The sequence below is a fragment of the Gossypium arboreum genome, chromosome 6 (genome assembly GCF_025698485.1).
Source record: "Gossypium arboreum isolate Shixiya-1 chromosome 6, ASM2569848v2, whole genome shotgun sequence".
In the NCBI taxonomy this organism is placed as follows: Eukaryota; Viridiplantae; Streptophyta; class Magnoliopsida; order Malvales; family Malvaceae; genus Gossypium; species Gossypium arboreum.
The window spans coordinates 33,855,656-33,862,192 of NC_069075.1; the positions used below are offsets into that span (position 1 = coordinate 33,855,656).

At 39.2% G+C, this 6,537-nt stretch overlaps 1 non-coding gene across 1 annotated transcript; it reads left to right on the forward strand.

Moving 5' to 3' along the window:
- Positions 1–6,062: 6,062 nt before the first annotated feature.
- On the forward strand, positions 6,063–6,169 carry LOC128294498 (small nucleolar RNA R71). Its single transcript, XR_008284807.1, has one exon. It is a non-coding gene; the product is annotated as a small nucleolar RNA R71 (small nucleolar RNA).
- Positions 6,170–6,537: the final 368 nt, after the last annotated feature.

A 6,537-nucleotide genomic window follows, 5' to 3' on the forward strand; every position in this document is an offset into this window, starting at 1 on the left:
ATCAAAATAAATTCTTTTCAACTTATAATTTCTATCGATAATATCTCAAAATAATTCATAGGTAATCATACATTGAGAATTCAACTAAAAGAACATAAAAGTTTCAAACATTCCAAGTTGAGCATTTAATCATGCAAACATAGGTGTCTCCCCTCATCTAAGTAATTACCTTTAATTCAGAATATCACAGAGTTTCACATCCTCACTAAAGATTCACTCAAATCACTCGAGGTGTTTAAGGACAATAAATGAAGCACTCAATAGTCAATAATGAAAAGTCATTACCATAGGCTTGCATGAAAATCAAATCTCCACCAGTATAATTTAAGATGATACATCAATCAAAAGGTCTTTAGAGGGTTGTAATGAGGCTTGGTTAGGGGGTGTGGTCACAAGCTGAAAGAAAGGGTTAGAAACGGGATTGAGTTGAAAATTTACTTAACTAGAGAAATAGCTAGTCATCAATTGCGTACAACAGAGCTTTTCTCAGAATATGAAATTTGACTTCTTTAGCTCAGAAGATTACTACCATTAAGATGTATACATTTTTTTTAAGAACAAGTTAAATACAAAGTAGAATAAAACTTAGCTAAGCAACTATTTCAATTCCAATCTCGACAAAAAATGGGGATCAAATTAATTTAGGGAATTTCAACAATAATGGGTTAAGGGTTAATATTAAGGGTGATACAAGAAATGGGTTGTTAGCCTCAAGGAGGTTTACTAGGGATTAATCGTGGAGGTAGGCTTTTCATGGCATGAGTGGGTTAATCCTAAGTGCCTTAATCATTTTGACATATCAAATTAAATGGTGTGGTCTCGACATGCATAATCAAGCAAGTTCTAGAATAATAGTTCAATACTGACGCACTCAAAGCAATAATAAAAGTGAGCATGAAAGAATTAATAGATGCTCAAAAGGCTCAAAAATCTCACAAAAATTACAGCTTTTTGATGTTTAAAACTTTTGAATTCGAATTCAAAGTAATACCTAAACTTTGGGGAAACAACCTAAGATTTTAAATTCTTAAAAATTAACTTATCATGCTTGATTCTCTAATGTCTTGAGGTTTAAACAATCAATGCATAAATGCCTATGTTTTAATTCAAGATATATCAATGAATGTCATAAATCAATCAAAATTTATCCTAAATACGATATGAGAACTTTTCAAGAGAACAAGGCAGTCATTCAGGTATTTTTCTGATAATGAAATAAATACCCCTCCACACTTAAGATGTACATTTCCCTCAATGTACAAAGATAGATATTAGAATATAAAAATAAGATAAGGAGAGAAGTGAAACTTCTTGTATGATGAATTCCTCGAACTGGAGTTTTGGAGAGTAATCAGTGCGAGAGTGGAGGAAGATACTCAGGCGGTGCTAGAGGTTCATTAGTCCATAAGTCCTGTGCCAAAAGAATATTATATCTAGTGGTAGCTATGGTCGTGGTCGATCAGGACATGGCAGTCATGGAGAACCTCTCCCAGTGGAGTTTTCAATTCCTATACGATGATGAGCTTAAGAGCTCTATATAATTGTGATAAGATTAGGAACTTTTTAGGGGATATTAGGAAGAATAATTACTCATAAAGAAATAAATGAAATTGATAATTAAAAATAAAATTCTAAAATCTAATAAAAATAAAAAGTAGTTTAAATAAAAATTAAAAACATAAAATAATAAATAAATGTTTTTAAACATCTTCATCGCTGGATGGTTCACAAGGTAGGACTGGCGATGTGAAGTGGAGGTGCTGACAAATCTACTATAGAGTAGCATCAATGTTGTCAAATCATTGAAAAGACTGCTGCTCGAATCGAGTGAGGCACTCAGAGATGTCAGCATATGAAGCCACCGCATGAACTGGACGAGAGGGTGGTGGTGCCTGAATCAGTGGGTCCTCGTGTTGTGGAGGGACATCATCAGGAATGTCCTCGTAGGCCTCCTCCTCAGTAAATTGGGTGAGACGATATTGAGGAGGGTAGGTTCCTCGGTGCTTTTCGATCATCCTCATGCTAAGCATGCTCGAGATGCCTTGTGGAGACATCTAGCCAATGAGGGTCAAGGATGATGCTTGGGCTGCAGTGCTGAGGAGCCCAAAGTGTCGAGCCAACCGAGTAACATAGGGGCCAATGGAGATGACCCCCTTCCTATGTCGCTCCATCTGGTGCTGAATCACAAGGGCGATGAAGTAGGCAAGGTCAATGACGTGCCCTTGCGACATACACCATAAAAAGTAGGCATCGTGAGTGTTGACGATGCCAGTGCTCTCTCGTTTTCTTGTAATCGTGTGAGCCAAAATGGCGTGTAGGTACCTCAGAGATGGAGGGAGAGCCGATGCCTTGGAGCGGCTAGGGTTGTAGGTGGCCTCACCTGGTACTAGTGAATCCCAGTATCCTGAAGAATAATGATGGATGTGGCGGTTGAGAGCATGTAAGTCATTCTCCTCCTTAAATTCCTCCGTATATAAACCCAGGGCCGTACCGAATTCTGGGACGCTGAGCTAGGGGACTAACCCACCTAGGCGAAACTGGACCGTGCCGGGATCATCGTAGTTCGTCATTACGGTCTGAAGATGGAACGTTGAGCATAGTTCCATCGTGATCTCGAGGTATGTTGGCTCGATGATCCTAAAGAATAGCTCCCAAACGTCGGTGGTTAGGTGGGCCCGAATTGCTTCAGCCAACTAAACTTGTTCTACCGCAGCCTAGTCGATGCAACGGCCTGCAATTAAAGGTCAAGCCCGGAGTATTTGGAATAGTTCTTATTGGGGCCCGATGGGGAACCTCAGGAAAGGGTGACGAACTTTCACGGTAGGACCCGAGGAAGATGATGCTCCCTTCCTTTTCTTTAAAGCAGGGACAACGGCCTTTTTACCACGTGAAGACGATATGGTACCTGTGATTAGAATCATCAAGTCATCTTGATGAGTGGTCAAAGTAAAACGAAGACAAATTTTAAATAAAAATCATAATTTTAGGTCACAACTACTAAAACTAACTTAAAACAATAAGTTGAATGGCATACTCTTGTGGCACTAGCATGGTGATATAAGTAAAAATGGAAAAGAATGGAATGCAACATACTATATGAATGAATAGAAATGTCAAAACAAAAGGCATGATTATTTCAACTATCCTAACCATGGATATTCACTTTTAACTAATTAAATGGAGTAGAGAAATCATGTAATGAGTAAGAAATTGAACATGAAAAAAAAATGATAACTTGTTCTATAAATGAAATTTGTGTTATAGAAAGATGAAAATAACATGAAAAATATAGATTAGTATGATAAATAGCATTATAAATCAGTGAAATAAAAGAGAAAGAAGTAAGTAAACACTAAAGGGAAGAGATTGGGCATCGAGAATGAAGATGGGAGCAGTGCACGGGCGTAGCGGGGAGGCCGTGTGGACTTGCAGCTACTAGGGTTAGGGTTTTTAAGTGCGAAAGACAATGAATAGTGCAGGGTATTTATAGATTTTGGGGCACACGGCTAGGCAACACACCCGTGTCCCCCAATTTAATCCCGTGTGATTCGCGAATTTTGAATTTGGGTACGTCTGACATTTACTACACGCCCGTGTTCTTTAGGCTTGTGGGTGTACACAGTCGTGTCCCACGGCCGTGCCTGGTGTTGTTCGCTTCTCCCACGCCCGTGTATGTAGACCCACGCTCATGTGAATCTAACAAGTTCGACCATGGGTGCTAGACACGGGTGTGTCACGCTCCCGTGCTATTTTAATAGGTTCACCCACAGTTCTTCCACACGGGCATGTTGCACTGCTGTGTTGTTTTGGCAGGTTCGACCACGGCCATGTCTCACAGCCGTGGCATTTTATCGTAGCCCGTGTTTGGGGAAAATGTTGCCCTATTTTCACACGGCCCTAAGCAGGCCCATGCTCTTGGCCGTGTACCCCAAAACCCTAAACCCTAAACCTGTATTCAAGAGCTCTTTTAGTAAGTTAAGTGTTGAAGACTAAATTTTAAAGAAGTTAATGCAGTTAGTGCTCGGGTTGCCTTCCGAGAAGTGCTTATTTATAGTCTGAGCTCGACTTACCTCTCCATTGAATGATCATGGTGGTTTGAGGAGTTTATACTCCTCATTCCGACTATCATTCTCATCAAAATAAGGTTTTAGACGGGTGTTGTTTACCTTAAAAGTGCTGAACTTGAGATGACTCACCTCAACCGTACCGAATAGGAAAATGTTGAGTACCATAAGAGGGAATTCTTCATTTCGTGTGGTAGTGACAATGTGGGGATCTGCGGCATCTAATAAGACTCTATCTCCAACCTTAAGTTGATTTGGAAAGGTATTGAGCTTGTTCTATCATAGATTCGATTTGTCAGGTGTTCTCGGTTAATGCATCCGCCATTCATCTAGCTCCTCGATTTGTAGCCTTCGATCTTCATGAATAGGTCCTCTACTATTGCTTGAGAATGGCTCATGTACTTCCTTCAGACTCATTTCCTGCAAAGAAGGTTGAACCATATTGTCAGTTTTAGTAGAATGATTTAGACGATCACCTTCAATTTCCAATGTGTTGTTGGAATTGCAAGCTTAAAGGGTGATTGTTTCGTCTCCCACACAGAGTGTGAGTTCACCTGTGCCAACATTAATAATTTTTTTAGCAGTTGCTAAAAAAGGCCTTCCTAGAATTAAAGGAGTGTTGCTATCCTCCTCTATGTCTAGAACAATGAAGTCAATGGGAAATATAAATTTATCGATTTTAACTAGCACATCTTCAATAATACTCCTAGGGAATCTTATAGTTTTATCTGCTAATTGAATGCTCATCCTAGTCTCTTTGGGTTTCCTGAGACCTAGTTGCTTAAACATTTTGTAGGGCATGACGTTAATACTAGCCCCTAAATCAGCTAATGCATTATTAACATCTAAACTACCAATTAAGCAAGGAATTGTAAAACTCCCTGTGTCTTTTAATTTATTTGGTAACTTATTTTGCAGAATAGCTGAGCACATTGCGTTCAGCTCCAAATGTGACTCCTCGTCCAACTTCCTCTTATTTGCTAAAAGCTTCTTTAAAAATTTCATTGCGTTTGGCATCTGCGATAGCACTTCAATAAACGGTAAGTTAATGTGTAATTTTTTTAAGAGTTTAAGGAATTTACCAAATTATTCATCTGAGCGGTGTTTCCTTGTCACGTTGGGGTATGGCACACGAGGTTTATATTCAACATTCACTGATTTGTTTTTATTATAACCTACCTCACCTTGACCTTTGCTTACCACAGTTTCTTACCTTAGTTCTGGTTCAGGCTCAACGACTCCCTCATCATCTTGAATATTAATTGCATTGAGTTGTTCCCTTGGGTTGGGTTCAGTATTACTTGGCAAGCTACATTGTGGTCGTTCAAAGATTAGTTTGGAAAGCTGGCCTATCTGAGTTTCGAGCCCTTGGATCGACGCTTGTTGATTTTTAAGTGCTGTCTCGATGTTCTGAAAACGGGTTTCTGACACCGACATAAACTTTGAGAGCATCTCTTCAAGGTTCGGCTTCTTTTCCTGTTGATAGGGTGGTTGTTGAAAACCCAGAGGATGTTGTGGTCTTTGATTTCCTTAACCGCCCCACGAAAAATTTGGATGGTTCCTCCAACATGCATTGTAAGTGTTACTATATGGGTTATTTTGGGATCGAGAATTATTGTTACCCATATATTGCACTTGTTTCTCCTCGATGCTAGGGCTGAAGAGTTGATTCTCTGTGCATGCTCCTCCTCCATTCATCTCGCACCTCATTACTGGATGTACATGAGTAGAACCAAGTAAACCATCAATCTTTTTATTTAGAAGTTCTACCTGATTTGACAGCATAGTAACTGAATAGACCTTATAAACGCCTACTATTTTAGTTGGCTTAGTCATCATGACTTGCCACTGATAGTTATTCAGTGACATCTCCTCTATAAACTCATAGGCATCTTCAGGTGTTTTATTATTATGGTTCCGCCAGCAGCTGCATCAACCATTTGTCGAGTCGAAGGATTCAGGCCATTATGGAATGTTTGAACCTGTAGCGAAAGCGGTAACCTATGGTAAGGGCACCTTCTCAGTAAGTCTTTGTATCTCTCTCATGCATCATAAAGAGTTTCTAAGTGCATCTGCACAAATGAAGAGATATCATTACGTAATTTAGCCGTTTTAGCCAGCAGAAAATATTTTAATAGAACTATTTCAATCATTTGTTCCTATGTAGTGATTGACCGTCGTGGTAACAAGTTCAACCGTTGTTTAGCTTTGTTCCTCAATGAAAAAGGGAATAACTGAAGATGAATGGCATCATTAGAAACACCATTAATTTTAAATGTATCGCATAGTTCTCAGAAGTTTTCTAAGTGAGCGTTGGGATCCTCATCCTGCAAACCATCAAACTGAACAAATTGTTGTATCATTTGAATAGTGTTAGGTTTTAGTTCAAAAGTATTTGCACCTACAGCAGGTCCAACTATGCTTGATTCAGTTCCTGTTAAAGAAGGTTTAGCATAATCATACATAGTGCATA